The 24,415-nt window shown below is 37.6% G+C and overlaps 1 protein-coding gene across 4 annotated transcripts in view; it reads right to left on the bottom strand.

Moving 5' to 3' along the window:
• The window catches only part of NARS2 (asparaginyl-tRNA synthetase 2, mitochondrial), a 130,981-nt gene that overhangs the window by 72,220 nt on the left and 34,346 nt on the right, over positions 1–24,415 (bottom strand). The window lies entirely within an intron of this gene.

The raw sequence follows: 24,415 nt of genomic DNA, 5'->3' as shown, positions 1-24,415 counted from the left end.
AAAAAATGTAACGTGAAAATTACTGCTATGGATCAAATATGTCCCATGTATCGGACATTTATTGGAAAGTTCATGTATTGGAAACTTGATCTCCACTGTAAGAGTGTTAAGAGGGTGGGAAGTGGGGCCTTAGAGAGGTCATTGGATCATGAGGACTGTGCCCTTGTGTACAGATTAATCCATTCATGAAATAATCAGTTCTCATGGGTGCGGTATTATGGCTTCACAGGGAGAGTGAGCGAGGTTAGCTCTCCTGCTCAGCCCATTCTTCACATGTGACATCCTGGTCGCTAAGGGACCCATAGAGTTCCCATCCAGAAGAAAGCCCTAACCAAATATGTCCCTTGGACCATGGACTTCCTTCCCAGCCTCCAAAACTGTAAGAAATAAATGTCCTTTCTTTATAAATCAACCAGTTCCAGGTATTCTGTTATAAGCAACAGAAAATGGACTCATACAATAACCAATTGAATTTTTCATTTATATTTGTAAATTATTTTCCAAACTTACTTTGATACTAGTTCTAGAGGTTCTATCAATGCTTTTTTGGTAAAAAGAAATCCATCCTTAAATTCCATTATCAATAAAAGTTTATTGTTTCAAAGTACCTGTGTACTCAAGACTAAATACCTGACCTGACTGACATACGTTAGGATTTCAAAATAAAAGATGTTTTTTGATATTTCTTCACTAATTATTTACTCAAGAATTGCTTGCCAAATAAGGCCTAGCAAATTTGTAAGACTACCATACTCTTTCTCTTTTCCTTCATTCCTTTAGTCTATATTTGTATTGGTGTTTTATCGCAACTTCAATTAAGGTGATTTTTCTCATTCTTTGCACAGTTGGCCCTCTGTATTCATGGGTTCCGCATTCATGGATTCAATTAACTGGGGATTGAAATATTGGCAAAAAAGAAAACAATAAAAAAACAACAATACAGTGCTGGCTGGTTAGTTCAATTGGTTACAGCATGGTATTATAACACCAAGGTCAAGGGTTTGGATCCCTGTACTGGCCAGCCGCAAAAAACAAACAAACAAACAAACAAACAAAACAAAAAATACAGCAATAAAAAATAATACAAATAAAAAACTGATATGGTATATAACATTACATACCTAGAGATTATTTAAAGTATATGGGAGGATATACATAGGTAATATGCAATATAACACCATTTCATATCAGGGATTTAAGTGTCAGAATTTTAGTATCTATGAGATGGGGGTGAGGGACTGAGGTGGGGTTGGAGGTGGGTACTGAAACCAATACCCAGCAGATACAGACGGATGACTGTACATATAACATAGTCTGGTATTCATGACTAGATTTTAGTCTTTCATTTATCAGCACTTGTACAAAATGGATTCTGATCTTACATCTCCTAAATCCAATTTATTTAAATGGGTACAAACATACTGCTACCTCATTATAATTTCTAATGTCATGTGAGCATTTATATACTGAAATTCATACCACTTTATTATAAACTACTTCCCTTTATTTCTCCTTTATACTACAATTAAGACATTACATTGATTTTTAAAAACTTCTGTGTGTCTTAAGTTATATAACCTATAAATCTTATTTCAGAATATTAAAGGGGCATTATAAAACATTTATTTTAGAAAGTAATTACTGAGAGTAAAGTCAGCAAAATTGGCAACGTATGTACCTCCAAAGTCCTGTCCCACTACAGAAAAAAAAACAGAAAAAATGAGCAAAAAGTGTCAGAATTTTATTTTGGGGTAATGAAAATATTTTGGAACTTAACAGAGGTGGTAGTTGCAAAACACAAATGAACTAAATACCACTGAAATACACACTTTAAAATGATTAATTTTGTGTTATATGAGTTTCACCTCAATTCTTTAAAGTAATTATTGAATTGAGAAACTACTAACCTAAGATTACAAACTTAGGACTGCAATCTTAAATACTTCTGTTAGTAATAAAGAAAGAATAAAAATATATGAATGAAGCATCCAACTTTGTGACTTTGCCAGTGGGAAAGAATTTCTTTAACGAGATTCCCAAATCACAAATGATATACTGAAAAACTGATGAATTTGAGTACAATAAAATTAAGGATTTCTATTTAATAAGGGGAGATACAGGCAAAGTTAACAGATGAATGACTGATTAAGAAAATATTTGCAATACCTAAAATCAACAGGTGTTTAACAGAATATATAATAAGAACCTCCTGCCAAAAAAAGAAGAAAGAGAAAATAATCTGCTCCCCAAATGGGAAAGTGGGTTTATGGAAAGGAAAACTCAAATGGCTAAGATGCATGTAAAGAAATACTTAAATTCACTAGGAATTAGAGAAATGCAAATTAAAAGAAGTCATTTTAAGAAGAATCAGATTACATACATCAGATTGATAAAAATTAGAAAGTTGTATAATATCAAGTGTAGGTTCAGATTCGGGGTGTGGTAGGCAGAATTCTAAAATGTGCCCCCACAATTCCCAGCCCCTGATTATTTAATCAAAAACTAATCCAAGTACTGATGTGAAGGGATTTTGCAAACTGAATTAAAGTTCGAAATCAGATGCTCTCAAGTTTGAGAGATCATCTGAGTGTGTCTCACCTAGTCACATGAGCCCTTTAAAAACGGCAAGTTTTCTACACATGGCTGTGGAAGAGGAAGTCAGAGATGTGAAGGACAAGTCATATTCAACATGACAATGCTGCTGAAGATGGAGAGGGACACAAAAACAGGTAGTGAGAGCACTGTAGGAGCTGACAGCAACCTGGCCAGCAGCCAGCAAGAAAATGTGAGCTTCAGTCTTACAACTGCAAAAAACTGAATTTTGCTACTAACAGGACATTTGGAAGAAAACCTCAAGTTCCAGATAAGAACGCCACCAGCTGACAGACTGGTTTCAGCATTGCAAAACTAATAATCCTTGTAAGTAGAAAACCCAGCCTTGTTATTCTGAACTTCTGACCTATAGAATTGTGAGCTAATAAATGAATACTGTTTTAAGGCACTACATTTGTAGTCATTTGTTACAAAGAAATAGAAAACTAATTCATAGGGAAACAGGAACTCTCAGGAACTGCTTGGTAGAAGGTAAACTGGTACTGCTATTCTGCAGAATTCAGTGAAATTAAGAATGTATAAACCCTATGACCGAGAAATTCCACCCCTGGATATACAAGGGTACTTCATAAAGTTTGTGGAAAAATGGAATTAAAAGATTATACGAACCTTTCCACGAACTTTTTGAAGCTCCTTCGAATACAGTATTCTAGAGAAATTTTCACACAGATCCATTAGGGAATAATGCAGTATTTTTTTCTGGGCATACCTTAGAATTATAAACAGCCTAAGAGTTCATTACAAGGAGAACAGGTAAGTAAAATGTAGAAGACACATACTATTGAATATTTTGTAGCAATTAGAAGCAACAAATAGATTTACCTACAACAACATGGATAGAATTTCAAAACAGAGAGTTAAATGGAAAAAAGCAGGAAACAGAAGATACATAATATATTATTATATTACTCTACATTTAAAACACATTCAAAATAGCACTTATATTTATGAGGTCACCTACATAATAAAGGAAATAATAAGGAAATTAAAGTGGCTGCCTCCAAGAGGAAAAATAGGGAATGGGAACGGGGATGAAGAGGAAAAAATAAAACATTAAAGTGGCTATGCTGGATTGTGTATTATCAGTTTGGTATTACTACTCCCACCTAACGCTGAGACTGTTTTCCTGTATGGTTCCAGGTTACAGATGGCCTAGGGAGAAATTTACATGAAGTTGAAGTTATTACTCTCAGAAGATTGTGGCAGTCTGACACAGTGACAAACAAGAGAAAATAATCTGCTTAATGGGGACAGAGATACCTGGTGATCTCTAGTTTTTACCCTGTTGTCTCCTATTACTGACTCCGCTGACCAATAGTAGAGCTCTATGGCAACCACCAAGTGCTTGACTGCAGTTACTACAGAATGGACTGTGTTAGATTAACTGTATTAATGGTTCCAATTTTTCACACCTCTCCATCTCAGCACCCTTTGGTATAGCACACACTAACTCTGAGGTTGGGCATGTGACCTATTTTTGCCTATGGTACAATAACAAAATTGATACAAATAGTGGCTTGAAAAAGTGCTAGTGCATTTCCACATTCTCTCCAGGACCTCTGTCACCAAAGGTATCATGCCCTAATTAGCATGATGGAAGAATTTGAGAGACACATAGAGAAGAGCTGGACCATCTCAAATGGGGTCATCCTAGACTGGGCCATCCCTCAACCAACCAATCAGCTCACCAAACCCAACCCAGATCAGCAGAAACAGTTTAATGAACTATAGACTCAAAGGAAAAAATAGTTTCGTTGCAAGTAATATGACACAAGGACCTTGCAAAAATCAGTAACAATATTGTGCCATGAACGAACATTGTGTTCAACTCAATTCTACATTCCTGAACTTAAAAAAATACACATACATACTTCTACAAAAACCACAGCCAACACACACTAAGTACTTACTATGTGCCAGGCACTGTAGAAACTGTATAAAACTAGTTGAAACTTGATTAAACTAGCTGAAAATAGTTCTATTTCTCTATTTTAAGTTGTTTTACAAGTTATCTTGCAGAATGTGAGCTAAGCATGTGGAGAGACATGGGCCCTGCCTTCCAGATGACCTTGAGCACCACAGGAACCTGAAAATCCTCCACCTACAAAACCAAACGACTGGAATTCAGGCCTAACCAATCAGCCCTTTCCAGTGGCAGGCACAAACCAACGAGCTCTTGACTCATCAGCCTATGTAGCCCTTGCCTGAGTCATACGTCCTAACTCAGGTGCAGCCAATCACCCTTTTCCTAGTCATATGGACTGAATAGGAGCTAGCCAATCCCCAACCTCCAATCCTTACCAATCCTTTAAAAATCCCTTCAGCGCTGGGTTCAAGGACAGAGATCTGAGCATTGCCTCCTGTCTGCTGGCCAGTAGATCTTGCAATGAAGCCTTCTCACAAAAACCAGTGCTATAGTATTGGCTTCTGTGCATATTGAGCAGCGAGCCCTTGCTTGACACTGTGCTAAGGAGTTGACAAACAACCCAACGAGGTAAGTACTAGTAACCCCATTTACAGAGGAGGAAATGGAGACACAGAAGTTAATAATTTAACTGGCCTAGTTCCAGAATCTCTGTCCTTAACCACAACATGATACTGCTACACAGTATCTTAAGGATTCATAAGAAATAGTTAACACTGGTTGATTCCAGGGAAGGAAACTAGATCACTGGGGAATGAGGTGGGATGGAATCCTTGTATCTTTTAAACTGGTACCTTTTGAACTGACCTACATTACTTGTTCAAAAATTATAAATAATGAACTTTTTAAAAGTAGGACTCAGGTATTATCATAAGTACTCAAAGTAAACGGTGTACTGTGTTTTATTCCCTATGCATTCTTTATCACATAACCAAGTAATAATTTTCTCTTTTGTGCTACAGCAACAAGGATTCCTTTGATCTTCGGTACCAATATGAAAATCAAAAAGCCAAGAACAAAGTATGGAACAAAGTCAAGCACTAGGAAGAATACAGATGTTTAGGAAAGTCTAACACTGCACTACTTAAAAACAGAATTGGGACAGGCAAGAACAAAGAATAGCCAAACAATATTGAGTTCTTTGAGAGCACGGATTGAGTTTTAAACATCTGGGTGTATGTTAAGCATCGAGCACATTGCCAGGGAGAAGTAATCATTCCATAAATGCTTGTTCACCAAAAGAGTTGTGTCAAGTGTGAGCAGAAGTAAAGGTTAGAGATTTGAAGAGACAAAAATCTGCAAACACAAGAAAGCTTATACAGCACATTCAGCCATAAAAACTTCTAGCAAAAAATCATGTCTTTGCTGATCTAAAATGCACCTTAAGGTTTTGTTTTCAAACACAGCCATTGGTAAGCAGGTGGTATTATGGAAACAAATTTCTTATATTACTTTTTAATAACTGTACTGATTATAATTACTTCTATATTATTTTCCCAGTAGATCTGTAAACAAGTGCTTACTCTGGTTCTTCTTTAATATCACCATCATCTTAACAGCTACAAGAATTTTAAAAAATATAAAAGGTAGAAAATATATTTTGAATATATGGTATAAGTTTAAAGTAGCTTTAAGGAAAATTTTCATTTTCTTCAGAGACATAAATTATGTGACTAGTATGATTCTATTTTCCTCCTATCCACTTACAGTCACAAACACATAATTTGTAGGTATTCTGTACAATTAAATATCATTTTTGCCTAACTATAAAAGACACCTCTGCCTACCCTCCCAACACCATCTCCCTAATTTTGGCATCAAACAGGAAGGAGGACTTAGAAAAGATGATAAGACAGTGCCATCAATATAATCTTATCAGTGAAACAATGCCTCTCCAATTTCTTTTTTTCTGTCTTCTCAAGAATGTGGCTCACTCAGTCCCAAATGAGGAATATAGCCATATGCTCTCTTGTATATTCTCTCTTATAACATTCTGCTCTTTCCAGTGACCATTAGGACAGCTTCTCTACTTCCTTCTCTCTGTTGTGCTTGCAAGCCTCAAAATGACCCAAGCTTATATAAAGCACTATAAGGGCATAAATTATAAAGTAAAAATTAAAGAAAACACTAAAAATGCCATATTTCTTTTTAAAAGTTTCTGAAGCAAAATGTTGAGGTGGGTGATGAGTATTTGGTTGTTTACTGTTCTCTGTGCTTTTTCCATATGTTTAATTTTTTTTTGAAAACCCACAAATCAATATTTATAGCTCTTGAAGGTGGAACATATTACTGCATGATCCCCACAAGTGTCTATACTTTTCATTCTCCTACTTTCTTTGAATACAAAATAAACTGTTTCACCATTTTTGTTTTGTTTAATTACAAGTGTTCTGTAAATAGAGTACTGTGGCTGCCCTGTGAACATAATTATTATATGTTTCTGTAAGGGAAAATGATATAAGATGCAAAATAATTAACTTAAAAATAAACTTTCCAATCTCTGAATATTATAGTCCTGCTATATCTTAAAAAAAGAAAACAAGATAACTAAACTAAAAATAAATAAAAATTTAAGTCTTTCATGCACTATCAAAACATCATAATGACAAAAATCAATAAGAAGTATGAGGAAAGTAATGACATACCAAGTATTGTTGCTAGTTTATGTCCAGAAATATTTTTCAAAATGAATGAAAGCTCTGATTCCAAAATTTTATCTCAATGTTCAATACTTTTTAAAATGTCTTTTTATATTCGTTCACATTCCACCATTTCTCCCAAAGAAGATAAATATTCAGGGGCTGAAAGAAGTATGTTGAAGATGGTAAGAGTAAACAAATTATGTACTATAATTCCAAGAATCATAGAAATGACTGCTGATGGGCTGGAAATAACAGAAATTACCACAGCATTATTAAGTAGAAACTCCTTGGGAAAAAACATATACTCAAATCACACTATCTGCCACAAAGTAAACAAAAAGTCTGCAATTTATTTCTGGTTGATACAATTATATGTCTATCCAGTTGAACTAACCCTACTATTAAAAAATCTATCTTTGGGCAGACCCCGTGGCGCACTCGGGAGAGTGCGGTGCTGGGAGCGCAGCAGTGCTCCCGCCGCGGGTTTGGATCCTATATAAGGACGGCTGGTGTGCTCATTGGCTGAGCGCGGTACGGCCGGTCACAAAAGGACAAAAAAAAAAAAAAAATCTATCTTTGCCGCAGTGATTTGAGATGATACTTTTATATACCTCCATATGAATTTGGGTCTATTTCTGGATTTTCAATTCTATACCACAGATTTATTTGTGCATCACTACCACACTAATGTAGAGGCTATATACTATGTTTTAATGTCTGATTATTCAAGCATTTGGCATCACTGTATTCTCTAATGTTAATATGAATAGATTTTTTATCCATGCTCTTTCCATTGAGAAATATATTTGTGTTCCATCTCCATTATAGGTATCTCCCATATTTCCAGGCCCCACTTTAAATTCATTTTCCAACTGAACAAATATTTACAAAGTGACTACTATGTGACAGAAACTATGCAAAGTGCAGGATAGAGTAATAAGAGAAACAAGGTCCCTGAAGAACTCCAATATTTTTTAACTTCATGGGTTAATATTGTGACACAAAACGTATTTCATATGAAGCTTTGATCTTGAGAGTTTTGGGGACTTGTGAATAAGTCTGGAGGTTACACTGAGGAAGTCCCAATTTATTCACTGGTTATCGGTTGGTTGTTATGTACACTCCCCTGGGTGTACATACTATGAAGTTCTGGCTCATAGATTCCTAAAAAAACTAACTGCTGCTCATTTTAATGGCTGAGGATGCGGGTGTATAAACCGTGAGATCCATAGAAAACTATTCATAATCAGTATCATGGCCAAGCACATTAAAAAATCAGTCAGTATCACTATACACCTAGTAGAATGGCCAAAATCCAAAACACTGACACCACCAAATGCTGGCAAGGATGTGGAGTAGCAAGTACTCATATTTATTGCTGGTGAGAATGCAAAATGGTACAGCCACTTTGCAATACAGTTTTGAAACCATCTAAAATCAGCTGAAATAGTTTTTATTTTCCTATCTCAAGTTGTTTTACAAGTTACTTTGCAGGATATAAGCTGAGCATGTGCAGAGAGAAAGACTTTAGCCTCCAGATGACCTCGGGCACCACAAGAACCTGAAAATCCTCCACCAAAGGACTGGATTCAGGCCCAACAAATCAGCTCTTGACTCATCAGCCAAGCAGCCTTTGCCTGAGTCACATGGCCTGACTCAGGCCCAACCAATCCCAGTCCATTGTCCTTACTGATAATTTAAAAACTCCATTCAGCCCTGGTTCAGGAAGACATATTTGAGCCATGCCACCTGTCTCCTTGCCAGTTGACCTCTTTTCTTCTCACAAAAGCTGGTGCCATGGTATTGCCTTCTGTGCACACTGGGCAGTGAGCTCTTGCTCAGTAACAGTTTGGCAATTTCTTATATAACTAAACAAATTTTTACCATACAAACCAGCAATTTTGTTCTTCAGTATTTACCCAAAGGAGCTGAAGACTTATGTCTACACAAAAACCTGTACATGGATGTTTATAGCAGCTTTATTCATAACTGTTGAAACTAGAAAGCTAGCAAGATGTCTTTCAGTAGGTGAATGGATAAATAAACTGGTACATCTAGACAACAGAATATTATTCAGCACTAAAAAGAAATGAGGTATCAAGCCATGAAAAGTCCTGAAGGAACTTTAAATGCATATTACTAAATAAAGGAAGCCAATCTGCAAAGGCTACATATTGTATGATTTCAACTATACGACATTCTGGAAAAGGCAAAACTATGGAGAAAGTAAAAAAATCAATGGTTGACAGGGGTTAGGTGGGAGAGTGGGTTGAATAGGTATAGCACAGAAAATTTTTAGGGTAGAGAAACTATTCTGTATGACTATAATGGTAGATACATGTCATTACACATTTGTCCAAACCCAAAGAATGTACAACAGGGAACTCTAATGCAAACTATGAACCTTGGGTAAGGATGTGTTGATGCAGAATCACCAATTATAACTAACACACCATTCTGGTAAGAGGATGTTGACAATGGCAGAGGCTATGCATGTGTGAGGGCAGAGGGTATACATAAGGGAAGTGGGTATATGGGAAATCTCTGTACCTTCAACTTGGTTTTGCGGTGAACCTGAACCTGCTCTAAAAGAAAAAAAAAAAAAAGACTTTAGGCTTCTGGTCAAGATGGCGGAATAGATGGTCTCCAGAGTCACCCACTCCCACAAATGAACCAATTTACAACTATTAAAAAGCAACGACAGCCAAGCTGGAGCCACTAAAGCTCAAGGGAAGAGGAGAAGAGACATACAGAGGTCATGAAGACAGGAGAAGCCACGATGAGAGAAAGACAAATCGCTCCTACCATTTCGAATCCCAGCCACTTTAAGGTTGGAGTTGGTGAGTGCACGGAGCAAGTGCTGGCAAAAGCCGCAGCTGTGCCCTTCCTATGAAGTTGCTTGGAGGCAGCAGGGGAGAAGAGGACCTTGTTGGCTCTCAGGCCAGCAAGACCACTAACAGGGTTTCTGTGGACCCACATAGGAGCAAGGAGCTACAACAACTGAAAAAAGGAGCTAGGCCAGTGAGTCATCGCAAAGGACTAGCCCACGGCCTGTCCCATGGGAAGGGCTTGGAGTGTGGGTGGGGGGGGAAGACGGGTCACCAGGAGAACACTGGGGCACAGCATGGACAGTAGATCTGCCCCCCAATCAGCAGAGGCCCACTCTGTGTAGACAGGTCAGGAATATAGAACTGCAGGGGGAGCAGTTTGCTGAAAAGACTCAGGCCCAGACCAGAGTTTCTATATAACGCAGGTGTACTAGATCTCATGAAACCCAGAAGTACCTATAAGGTCAACCATTAAAACCTGAGCTGCACAAAAAGCCTTCCCCAGGGAATCAGCAGCAAAGCAGCAACTTAGTTCAACCACAGAGCTCAAGTGCTGGTCCCCACAGGAAGTTCCTCCATTTTAGAAGCAAGCAAAGGACAACAAATTAGTTCTAGTGCAGAGTTTAAGTAGTGGGAACAGAAAATAATCCAACACAGAGCTGAAAGAAAAAACAAAATACCCATAGATCAGAGACAAAGTTTGATATTAACTAGTAAAGGTGTTACTTCACCAAAAACACCGATAAAACCTAGAAGGACAGGAAGTCCCCTGGGCCCCCAAGCCAGGGAGGGGGCAGGGCCAGGAGCCTCAGCCATGCCCCCGACACCCAAAACCAGCCCAGCAACAACCACTGAGCTGCTGCAGGAAGCACCCTAGGCTCCCGAGCCAGGGCATGGGTGTGGCAGGTGGCACCAAAGGCCTCAGCCATGCTGCCCCCCAACACTCACAACCAGCTCAGCGATGACCGACAAGCTGCCACAGGAAACACCCCCAGATCCTGAGCCAGGGCAGCAGGGGGCTGAGGGCTGTGGCCACACACCCCTGACATCTGTAACCAACCCTGTAATGACCAAGCCACTAATGAAAGCACCCTTGTCTCCCCTGCAGGAATGAGGGTGATGCCATGGGCCTCAACCATGACCCCCCTCCTCCCTACTTCTCCCCCTCCCACCCATCTGCTCCTCAACAACATCTTAGAATATAAAAACAGATGGAGCTGGGATTGACCCCCTCTTCCTGCAACCAGGGATGCTGCTACTGCCACAGGGCCTGTCCGGGGTCCTGAGGTATGGAGCCAGGGACTGACTCTTCTGCCTGCAACCAGGCAAGGAGCACACCAAAAACACATCTTCCATGTGGGTGGCCCACCACAGCCACCACAATAGCTGTGGCTGCCACAAAAGCAGCTAGATGCCACAAAAGCTACTAGATGCCACAACCATCATGCAGATGGCCCATCAGCCACCTGAACACAAGAGTCACCAGCAGAGATGAGAGAAAAGAGGATGTCTCTTTCCATGAAGCCCATTCAGAGTGACAGAAGCAGCATCTGCTCTACAATAATAGTGGGGGACCTGAACAAACCTCTCTCGGCACTGGACTGATCATCAAGGCAACAAATCAACACAGCAACCATTACTCTTTCAGAAGGAGAGAAGAAATCTAGGGTTATCAGAGGTGGGAGGGGAGAGGGGTATAGGGAGAGATTGGATAAGGGGCATAAAGAATAAATACGACTTGTAATAATATATACGCTAATAATATTGATTGATCAATATACACCAATGTTGAACCCCCAAAATATATATAATCAATTATGATTCAATATAAAAAAAGACTTTAAAAAAACAAAAGCCAGTCGACAAATGGATCTGTATGCTCAATATGTTCTATCCTTAATTTGCCAAGAGAAAGTTTTATTTCTATCAATTTCAGCAAATGTAACTAAGAAGGAGCTAAAGAACTCCTCAGACAGTACATGTAGCACCAGGGAGCTGAGGAGGTTGTTTGTATTCATAAAGGGTACAACTTCATCTTTACTCTGGTTTCTTTATTGTGAAGATGAAACACAGCAACAGAATATTTTTTGACAGTTTGTAAATGTACCTAGATGTTTCAGAATTAGATGATAAAACCAATAATTAAATACTGAGGAACAGTCTGACTTAATTATCACTACATTATTCAGAATATTTCTTAAGCAGTTATTTGAAGCATACTATACTAGCAATAAAGCATATATTCTCATTTGAAATAAAACAAAAATTCAATTTCTTAACATGTTAAAACTCTAGAAAAAGCAGTTTTTGATATAGGGATAGTAAAGTTTAAGGTATTTCAAAAATTGATAATAATTTACCTATGAAACACAACCCATATGTTTCTACTAAAAGTATTTGCTGAAATACCACTAAATAGCCTGATAATTTATTTTCTAACTTTTCTATTGCAACATATAGCACACACACAGAAAAGTACAGAAAATGTACAGCTCAGTGATTCATCACAAAGTAAATGCCTATATTACTACTATCCAGATCACAAAATAGAATGGTATCAACATCCCAGAAGATCCTAGTGCTCCTATCCAATAAATATTTCCTTTTTCCTCCCCAAAGGTAACTGTCAACTTGACCATCAAAACTTTATGTTACTGTCCAGGAATTTTTATGATGGAAAAAGAAAAAAATAAATAATTCTTTCCTATTTCTGAATTTTCATAAATGCACTCATATAGTACGTATTCTTTTATGTGTGATTTCATTCACTAAAAATTATAGTTATGAGATTTATCCATGTTGTGTGCTGCTGTAGTTCATTCATTTTTATTACTGTAAAGTATTCCACTGTATGACTATTACAATTTATCTGTTCTGCTGTTGATAGACATTTGAATTGTCCCCAACTTGAAGCTTATATGAATAATGCTATTATGCACATCCTTGAAAATGTCTAATGATATGTATTTGTATGGAGCAGGCTTGCTGAGTCATAGGGTATGCATATCTTTGACATGAGCATTATGCCAAACTGTTTTCCTAAGTGGCTGAACCAATGTCCTTTGCCACCAGCAGTATATAAGATTTCACACTGTGTTATACCAAAATAAAGAAATGATCTCAAAGTATGGTCTGCAGTTGCCTGGCTTTCTCAAGACCCTTTGAGGAGGTTCATGAGGTCAAACCTATTGTCATAATAATGCTAACAAGTTACTTGTCTTTTCTACTGTATTAACATTTGCACTGAGGGTACAACAACAGTGGGTAAAACTGTTAGTATATCAGTTCAAACCAAGACTGTGGTGCCAAACTGTACTAGCAGTCATTGTATTCTTTATCACCATGCATTCCTAAAGGAAAGACATGAAAAGCCAGTTTCACTTAAGAATGTCTTTGATGAAACCATTTCAGTTATTAATTTTATTAAATCTTTACTCTTAATACATTTCTTTTTAATATTTGATGCAACAAACAGGAAATATACATAAGGCACTTAGCTGCAAATGGAATATGATGATTATCTCGAGCAAAAAGCACTTGTGTGATTGATTGAGAGCTTTTTTCATAAGATACAAATTTTACTTGAAAGAGTGACTGAAATTCTAACTATGGTTATTCAATTTTGTATATGGGCAGAAATCATCTCAAAATGAATGAAGAGAGCTGTATTTGTCTGTTTTCTGCTGTTACAACAGAATACCACAGACTGGGTAATTTATAAAGAAAAGATATTTGTTTCCTAAAGTTCTGGAGCCTGTGAAGTCCAAAAGCATGGTACTGGCATCTTGTGAGCATCATACCATGGAAGGGTGGAATGCAGAAGCAAGCAATAGAGACAGAGAAGAAGCGGGTGGAACTTATCAGGAGTCCACTCCCCTGATAACTAACCCACTCTTGCAATAAAGGCATTAATCCATTCATGAGAGTGGAGTCCTCATGATCTAATCACCTCTTAAAGGTCCTGCCTCTACATACTCCTACTGTTACAATGACAATTTTCAACATGAGTTTTTGCAGGAACATTCAAACCATACCAAGAGCCTATCACTACAAGGAAAACTGATGGAATTTTTCACTGATAAAATTTGAGCTTTCAAACAAAAACTCGGATTTGGAAAATGTGAATCCACTACTGTGAGCTTCATAGCTTCCCATTCTTTAAATAGTTTTTTGATGAGATGGTTAGTGATATTAATGAATGTAATTTTTTTGATATTATATAATGAAATGTGTCAACATTTGAAAAATCTGCTTATCTCAGAGAATCAATATTTTCCAAATAACAAATGTATAATGCTACAAAATTATACATAAGAAAAAAATTCACTCAAAGTATGCACTAGACTAAAGGATTTCTGTGTAACAGAATATGAAAGGATGAGAATATATTTGTAATACTATCAACTGGGAAAATTATTCTAGGCATGAAGCACAATCGGTGGAGAGATCAATTATGATATTAGTATAGATTCTACACACTGTGATCTTTAAGAAACTACTATTTGTTGAGTAATGGTGCAGTATCAAAAAACAGCCACAATAATCTGAAAAGGCTATTAAAATACTCCTCTCTTTTCCAACTACATATCTATATAAGGCTATATTATCTTAATATACTTCAAAATGACATATTATAACAGATTGAATGCAGACATAAATAGGAGATTCCAGCTGTCCTCTATTAAGCCAGACATTAACAGGATGTGCAAATTTCTCACTAATTATTTTTTTTATTAAATGTATTTACTTTTCATAGAAATATCTTATTTATCCTAACATGTAATGAGTTTACTATATTTATTTTTAACTAAAATAATAAATACTTGAATTTTTCTTAGCTTTAATTTCTAATATGGTAAACATCAATAGGATATAACACATAAACAAAAGCTCTTTGGGGTCCTCCATAACTTTTTAGTATAAAGGGGTCTAGGGAACTGCTGTATCAAAACAATCTGTCTTTCCCAACAGGAAGCAAAGTGAGTTTCTTAACACAATCAAGGCCTAAAATAAAGCCTTAATAAATAGAAGATATCCAAGTAAAAGAAGTTATAGGCAGAAGTTTCACAGACTTCTCATCTTGAAAATCTCCCATCAAACCTCAAACCTCCTGCCAGAATAATCTCTAAAAAACTCCAATTTTGATTATTCTGAAAACAGTACAAAAATCCTTTTAAAGTTCCCCATAGCCTCCCTTGAACTGGGATACAAGAAACTTAATTTTCTGGTATATACCTTTCTAAATCCTTCTCTCCCTAATCCATACTCACATTCTATACTCTAGTTAGAGTTAACTGAAAAATGCTCTCACTAACCTCTGAGTCTTTGCACACAGCACATAGCTCCCTCTCCCAAGAAACCCTCTATCCTATTCATGTAGCTAACTCCTACTTGTCCTTTAAGATTCAGATAAGATAAAAAAATCACTTGTCCATGAAGCCTTCTCACCACTAACAGCCACACCCCAAGCCCCCACTCTGTGCCTAGGCTAGGAAAAATACCCTCCTCTGTACTTCCATAATAATCTGTATAAACCTCATTCATTCATCTGGACACTGTGCTAGACTGTGGAGAAAGAACAATGAACGAGTTAGTCCACGGAAGCTCTCAAAGCTTACGCTCTAATGGGAAAGAAATGAACGTGTAAACTAATAAAGAAAGAAGATAATCACAAATTGGAATAAGTGAGTCAGGTGTCACCTCTCCCAGGGTGACTGAGACGCAAAGGATTACTCAAAGCCCATTTATTCTGAGCAGTGAGAGGCCCGAAATGGTTACCCCTAGGAATAATTCTTTTCAAGAGAAGAAAGATCCCAGGAATAGCCCAGAATCAGGTTTTCTCTCCGTTTTTATTCTCCAGGCAAGAAAGTTACAGAAAAGGAACATAGGTGGTTACAAAAGGAACAATGAGATCATTGTTATGGCAACATTCAGTTCCCTAAAGAAACAACTGAAGACTTTCTCATCATTAGGTTTAGCTGCACCAAGGACATCTGCTCTTAGAGCAAGCATTTTTGCTGTTACAATTTTTTATCTACAACAGAAACTTTAGCTGGGGGGAAAGTTTTCTGCTTTTCCCAAGCTTAACATTTCTATGTGTTATGCCCTGTGAAATACAGTTGCTTCATTAATGTTGGTATCCTCCATATCAGGTATGGCAGGGGGGACACTCTGAAGCAGTAACAAGCAAGCAGAGACCTGAAGCATGAGAATGTATTTGCTATACTATGAATGGGGAAGAATAAACCAGGCACAAAGAACAGCCAGAGGAGAGATATCAGGAAGTGGGAAGGGGGCTTCTTATATTAGAGAAGTAGAAGGCAGGTCACTGTAGCTTGAGGGATCAAGCATGAGAGACTGTTAAAAGATGAGACTGTACAGGTAGGAAGGAGTCAGATTATTATTGGGCCTTTATAGATCATGATAAGGAGTTTGAATTTTATTCTAACAACACAGAAAAAGCACTGAAATGTTTTAAACATGGTTGTGACAAGATGCATATTAAAGAATATTCTAGTGTCTGAGAAGTGAACAGAAGTACGCAGGAGTCAGAAAATAGGGGACAAGAGTATAAGCTGGGAGAACAATCAGAAGGCAAGAAAAGAGTAGCCTGAATTAGACTGGTAACATTGGAAATAAAGAGAAATGGAGCAATTGAGGATTTATGTTCAAGGTAAACCAAGAAAATTTACTGATAAATTAGATGGTTGGAGGAGACAGGCAGGGGAAGCATGAATTAAGTCCGACTTTTAGGGTTTTTACTTAAGCAAACGAGTAGATAGCAGTAACTTTTACTGAGATGAAAAAGACTGGAAGAGGAAGAGAGAGGCTCTGGAGGGAAGAAATCCAGAGTTTTATTTAATATATATTATGTTTGAATACATAATATATATTATGTTTGAATACATATTAGACAAGGAAAAATGTCGAGTAGGCAGTTGCTTGTACAAATCTGGAGCTCAGAAAGAGAGCCTGGGAGTGAAGATAAAAAGTTTGGTAGTCATCAGTATGGAACTGGATAAAATCACCAGGGGAGAGATTACAGATTAGTGCTTCTCAATGATGATGATAACATTCCCTAGAAAATATTTTAGGAATTTGTAAGGGCATTTTGTCGGCAGGAGTCAAGGATATCCTATAATATGTGCAAAGTCATATGCATGACTAAGACTTTTCCTGCAAGCTCCCAAGTTTCTAATGTCCTGCCAGACATACAGGTGATCAGGGTATCAACCGAACAATGTAGATTTGAGCTACTAGATAAACAAAGTCATTACTTTTATGTATTTTATATATTGAATCTCAGCACAAGATTTTATGTGGAAAAGACTTTTGAACAAAAACATTTGAAAATCAATACAATGAATGATTTTAAAGTCCCTCCTATTCTAATATGCTACGATCCACCTAACTTTTCCCTGATCATAAAATTTATCCATGCAACACAATTTAAACCAGCCTTTCTTTACATGTGCAACAGAAAAATTTTTGCTAGGTTATTCTGCCATTTTAAGACAGAAAATAGCAGAGCCAAGAAAGGGGAAACCAAAAGCTCTCAAAAATTTTAAAATGTGTATATCCCAGTGAGTTTTATGTCAATGGGGTCTAAAATCCTCCGTGTTTCTTTGAGGCTTTCCAAGAAAATATTAAACAAATATTTTGAATTGCCCTCCAAGTTAACTGTTCTCACAGCAGAACAAATATAGCTAAGTAGTTTCATAATCTCAAGGGAATGAAATAGAAAAACCCACACAAGTCTCATTCTGTCTCCATGTAAAATACGTAGCAAGGAGTAAGCAGCAGTTAGCAGAACAGTGGAAAGAATGTAATCAACAATGGAAAACTTATTTGACCTCTATAGTCACCAAAGTACTCTCATATCCTATTTTAGCCTTTTTACTTTTTCCATCTTCTACTTCGTCCCTGCCACCCTCACTTTTTCCTCATTCTATTTACTCGTAATCCCAAAGCGGAAAAGTTAAGGACAGAATGCATAAAAATGAAGCATGGCACAAAAACCTAAATGGTCTAATATCAAAATAGCATGCCATTGTCCTGTTTACCCTGATCTGCAATTTCCTTTAAAGATCACAAAGACAAGGGAGAGTACTCACTATCTGTAGCTCCATGTAACCACTGAATATCCTATTTTCTTTTTTTATTCCAATTAAGGGTTTATAGGGAGGTTACGCTTTCATGATACAGATAGAAAAGAATTAAAGAATCTGTGAGCTAGATGAGACCTCAATTCAATTTCCCGTTTGTAAAAGAAGATCCTAAAGCTTAAAAATGTTCAGTGTTAAATGTTAAGCCAAATGTCATACACAACTAGTTTCTGGCAAGATAAGTAGCAGACTCCAGGTTTCCCAGCTTTTGGTACAATCATCTTTCCAATATACTACCTTATTTTTTTCCTATAGAGTTAAATGAAGCTATAGGATTCAAAATGCTTTAAAGAAATATATTTTAGTCTCTCCAAAGTATGGAATTCTGAACATATGAAACAAAATATAGGAACTAAATCTGTCATACAGTCTCCAAAGATTTGTAGTTTTGTAGTTTTATGTTCCCTATCAAGCTGTGTCTCAACAGGGGCTGCTATCATTGCTATAGGAATAGCCTTGGAATGCATACTGCATCACATATAAAAACTAAGGCCAAGGTAAATAGTCTTAATATATGTATTCTACTTTGCTGATAATGTTAACTTTGGGATTTTCCAGTTATTAATAAGCCATATATGTAGGCCTTTCATTGATCTAATAATTTCCAATAAGTCCAATTTACAGTTCCACACTTTCCAATGCTACAAATGTGTATCTTGTTGTACACTGAACTTCTAGCATAAAAATAATCTTTCTTAAAATAAGAGGCCATTTATATTCCAGAACACCCACTAACTAGAACACCCACTCTCAGTCTTGAGAAAGGTTTCATTTTAGCAACTATTTGATTAGCAGGAAAGAAAGCTATTAGTTCAGACTGTTAGTAAACAGTCTGCTTTCCTGCTGAGCAGTCTGAGAAAGAAAGAACAAGGAAAGAACCAAGAAAAGGGCCTGAAGTCTCTAAAATCAGAGGGTGAGGCTGGGGCAAAACAAAAGGTGAATAAACAATGCTGCCATATTATTTTTTTTTTCCTGCAGGGAAGAAACACAATGGAAATTGCAAAAAGGCATGGAAAATGTACCAAACATTTTCTTCACTATCACTCAAAAAATATTAATTTTGGCTGATTAGTTGTCAGACTGGGGCTGTAAAGAATATAAGACGACATGGTCCTAAGTCCATTAACTATCCTCTCATCCCATTTTACAGCCCCTTCCTTGAGAAGGCAAACCTCTCCAGAGCTAAGTCCCCAAACCACTCACCCCTGCAAAAGGACCTGACTACCACTAGACGTAGTAAGCATTCAATTAATACTTATAAAACAAAACTGCACGAAGCATCCTGAATTTCTATCAAATTTCTTTCTATGAAAGCTAGTCCCTTATCTCCCATACAACAATTAACTAAAAAGCGATGTTCTTGCAGTTGCTATTTGGGGGAAAGCAAGTTACTGATACATGGAACAGAAGGGCTTGGTCGTCCTTCACTTCTGGTTGTGATGCTTAACTGTAAGGCATATTGCTATAAATTTCACCATTTTGGTGCCTATCTAAAAATTGTCCAAAAAAGATTTGTATCATTTTTTGTGATCAAAATGTCTCTAAAAATCAGCAATGCCATGGAATGCTTCTTTCAAGGATGGCACCCATAAAATAAATGTCTAATTTTCAACAAAAATTCATTCCCCCAATTAAATGGCATTGGCCCCAATAAGCTCAAAAGGCTTTTCAGTGTTTATGAAACTGATGTTTTCTTTTCATTTATGACTACTTAATTGAATTCTAATGCCGTAACTAGCAACTTTAAAGTTCATGTCTGGAAAAAAAAATCTAATTTTCTACTTTAATTAGCAACGGAAACAACCATTTGTAGAAAAAAGGCAATTCTCTCCATATTAAAGTTCAAAAGTCTTTCTAGCAGAGGTGAACTAGTCAACGTAACTACTTCTGGTAAAATATAGGCCAGGAATAAAGCTGTACTTGATTTAGAACCCTACTGAGAATTATTCACCATTTTACAAAATCTCATGACCAAGAGCAAACTGTTCATGATATCTGAGTCACCAATATACTTGTGTAAGTCCTAGTTTATTGCCATCAAAGTCAGCAATTATATATAATTCTATATAAATACTACTTATATTCTTTTAGACCACAGCATTTACATAATTATATTACTTTCATTTTATTTCTTTATAGTAAGTCGAAAGCACTGTATTGTTTTTAATTAAGTGTATACAAGTTTATATTATATTTAATTTTGGGAAAGAAAAGGAGTGATTACAATTTACGTTTTTTTGGGGAAAGTGTTGTGCTTCATAAAGTTGAACATCACTGCCACATACAGTCTCTATCTACTCCCAATCCCTGTACCTGTCTGTCCCCAGCTCCCACTATTCTTCCCCTCTTTCACTATGTTCCATCCATACTGGCCTTCATGGTTGTTTCTTGAAAACTTTAGGCGGTTCTAGCCACAGAGCCTTTGTACTTGCTGTTCCTTCTGACTGGAATGTTCTTCCCCCAGGTGTCAGCATTACTTACTCCTTCATATCTGTCATGTTTTTGTCTGAACATCTCAGTAAGGTTTTCCCTGACCACCCAATTTAAACTAGTTTCTCTCTCTCTCTCCCCGCCTCTCCATTCCTCCCTCCTTCACCTCTTTTTCTCAACTTAGTTTTCTCCACGGTACTAGTCACCATCTATCCTCATATCGACTGCAGAGTAACATATCATCATAAAACTTAGTGGCTTAAAACAACCATCTATTGCTATATTTCACAATTCTTATTGCCTGGTATAGTAGAGTGAATTATGTCCTCCCAAAACACACTGAAGCTTAAATTGTGTTCCCAAGTTTCATTTATTAGAGGCTTAATCCCCACCGTCACTGTTGAGGTTGGGAAATACTATTATGGTAATTGAAAGGTGGTGCCTTGAAGACATGATTAGATTGTAGGACAATGCTGCAGTGAATGGATTAAAAATGGTGGTCATGCGTGTGGTTTGGAGGGCTTTCAAAGGAAAGTGAATGGGGAAATTGTCCTCTTGCTTTCTCTGCTTCTACCCTCTTACAATGTGAGACCCCTATATCACTGTTGCCACCATCAGATGGACTTTGGACTTCCTAGCCTCAGAAATTGTGAGCAATAAATTTTGTTTTCTTTATAAAATACCCAGTTCTGCGTATTTTGTTATAAGCAACAGAAATGGAATAATACAGAAAATTGGTACCAGAGAAGTAGGGTGTTGCTTATAACAAATACCTGAAAATGTGGAAGTGGCTTTGGAACTGGGTGTTGAGGAGAGACTGGAAGAAGTTGGAAGTAGAGGCTAGGAAAAGCCTAGATGCTGGTGGGAGTTTAGAAGACAAAAAGATGAGGGATATTTTGGAATGTCTTAGAGACTGGTTATGTGGTGGCAAGCAGAGTGCTGACAGAAATATGGACTGTAAAGACCATTCTAAGGAGGTCTCAGATAGAAATAAGGAGTTTATTGGAAACTGGGGCAAAGATCACTTGTGGACTGGCAAGGAATTTGGCTGCATTCTGTTCACGCCCTAGGACTTTGTGGAAGTCGGAACTTAGGAGTTGTGAACCAGAGTATTTGGCGGGAGAAATTTCTAAGCAGTAAAGAATTAAGGAAGCTGCATGGCTACTTGTAACAGCCTATGCTGAGTTATGGTGGCAAAGACACAACATAAAGCCAGAATTTAAAAGGGAAGCAGAGTGTAAAGACTTAGAAAATTTGCAGCCTGCCCATGGGGTAGAGAAGCAGAGAGCATTTTCAGAAGAAAAATTCAATGGTACTAAGATTAATACAAAAGTATGGGATTATCAAGACAAGCGGGAAAAGGCCCTGAAAGCATTGCAGAAGCCTCTGGAACCAACCCTTCCATTTCAGGCCCCAAGGTCTAGGGAGACAGAATAGTCTTAGGGAACAGGCCTGAGGTGCCCCCCACAGACTCACTGCGTAGGGCCACCTTGGGAATCTGCTTCTAGCACCAGTACCCCAGATGCTTTGGCTGCTCCAGCCATGGCTAAATTGGCCCCAGGTGTGGCTGGACCCACAGCTTTGGAAGATATAAGCTGGAAGTCTCGGCAACATCCACGTGGTGTTAGGTTTGTAGGCTCACAGAATGCCAGAGCTGTGGAGGCTTGGGAGCCTCTACCCTGATTTCAAAGGACGTATGGAAAAGTCTGGGGGCCCAGGAAGAGATTTATCTCAGAGGCAGATTCACTACATACAGTCTTCACTACAGCAATGCCAAGTGGAAACATGCGATCGGAGCTACAGCAAAGAAACTCCATCAGCACCGTGCCTAGTGGAGCTGTGGGAGTGGGACTACCATAGAGACCCCAGACCTGTAGAGCTACCAGCATGGAACACCAGCTTGAGAAAGCTGAAGTGTGGCCTGAGACCAGGAAAGCTACAGAAGGAGAGCTGACTGAGGATGGGGGGACCCAACCTCCACAGCAGCATGCAGAGGACACTGAACATGGAGTCAAGGCACATGATTCACTATCTGTAAGATTTAATGCCTGCCCTGCTGGGTTTCAGACTTGTTTGGGACCTATTTATACCTTTCTTTTGGTCTGTTTCTCCCTTTTGGAATGGGAATACGTACCCTATGTTGGTCCCACCACTGTATCTTTGAAGTAGATAACTTATATTGATTTCACAGATGGGACTCTGAACTTTGGACTTTTGAGCTGAAACAAGTTAAGACTTTGGGGATGAATGTATTTGCATGTGAAAAGACGTAAGTTTTGGAGGGCCAGGGACAGAATGTAGTGGATTGAATTATGTTCCCCCCAAACTCATTGAAGCTTGAATTGTGTCCCCCAAATGCTATGCATTAGAAACCTAGCTCCCACTGTGACTGTTAAGAAGGCGGGAAATACTATTATGGTATTTGAAAAGTGTAGCCTTGAAGAGGTGATTGGATTGTGCAGTAGTGAATGGATTAAAAATGGTAGTCAGGGACGTGATTCTGAGAGCTTTAAAAGAAGAGGAAAGTCTATCTTTATCTTTCTGCTCTCTCTGTTCGGACATTTTTGCAATGTGATATACTGACATCACTGAAGTTACGACCAAAAGAAAGCCTTCATCAGCTGTGTTCCCTGGACTTTGGACTTCCTAACCTCCAAAATTGTAAATAATAAATTTCATTTTTTTATAAATCACCCAGTTCCACGTATTTTGTTATAAGCAACAGAAACAGATTAATATACCTGGGTTCAGCTGGGTGGTTCTTGCATGGGGTCTCTCATGTGGTTACAGTCAAATGGCTGCTGGGACTAGAGTCACCTGAAGGGCCAACTGAGCTAGACATCCAAGATGACTTTTTCAATCACAAGTCTGGTGCCTTAACTGGGATGGCTCAAACAGCTGGGGGCTAGCCAGGTATCTCTGTCTTACCACACGGCATTCCCACATGATTAGTTTGAGTTAGCTCAAAGCATGGTAGCCTCACAGTAGCCAGACTTCATATATAGATGCTGGCTTCCTGCAGAGCTCACATTCCAAAAGACCAAAGGCAGAAGCTGTGAGGTTTATGACCTGCCAAGAAAATCTCATTTCTATCATGTTGTATTAGTTACAGAAAACCAGCCCAAACTAAGGAGGGAAAGACGACAGAAGGGTGTGAGTGTTGAGAAACATTAGTACACTAGGGAACTTATCTCTGGAGACAGTTACCACACACAATCTAACATAGTCTATATTTTACTTTTGTATTTTATTTATAGTCTCTCCTTCTACAAAAACATACATTGCACAAGGAAAAAGACTTCTGTGTACTTCGTTTATTACTATATTCCCAGCATATGTTGTTCTCCATTAATATTAATTGGAAAAAAGAATTAATTATTGCATCAGTTAAGTAATATGCATCACTAATTCACTTCATTTGTTGCTTCTTACCATGGGCAACTATTTTTCTCAAACCTCTACCAATTCAACTTTCTGAAAGGGACCTGGGATGAATCTGGGTAATTTTGGAAACATAAAGTGAAAAACAAAGTGGGAGAAAAAAATATCAATAAGGGTCACATAGTGCTTGCTTTGTCCTGTGGACATCTCTCATCACTCTAGCACCCAGTTTCTCCTTGTCAGAAAACTACTAGAGTACTTATAAAAAGTGAATCACAATTTGACATTTAATAATTCTGTATAAATTATCCTGTATAATTACACTTACAAAAGGTAAAACCCAATTAAACATTTAATTATTCTATACTCTGGTTTCTCTTCAGATCGTATAAATCTTTCGCCTTTTAATTATTCTGTCTATAATTTCATGTG

The sequence above is a fragment of the Cynocephalus volans genome, chromosome 4 (assembly GCF_027409185.1).
Source record: "Cynocephalus volans isolate mCynVol1 chromosome 4, mCynVol1.pri, whole genome shotgun sequence".
In the NCBI taxonomy this organism is placed as follows: Eukaryota; Metazoa; Chordata; class Mammalia; order Dermoptera; family Cynocephalidae; genus Cynocephalus; species Cynocephalus volans.
Note: the sequence above shows the minus strand (reverse complement) of the source record. Positions and strands in the feature narration are given on the sequence as shown.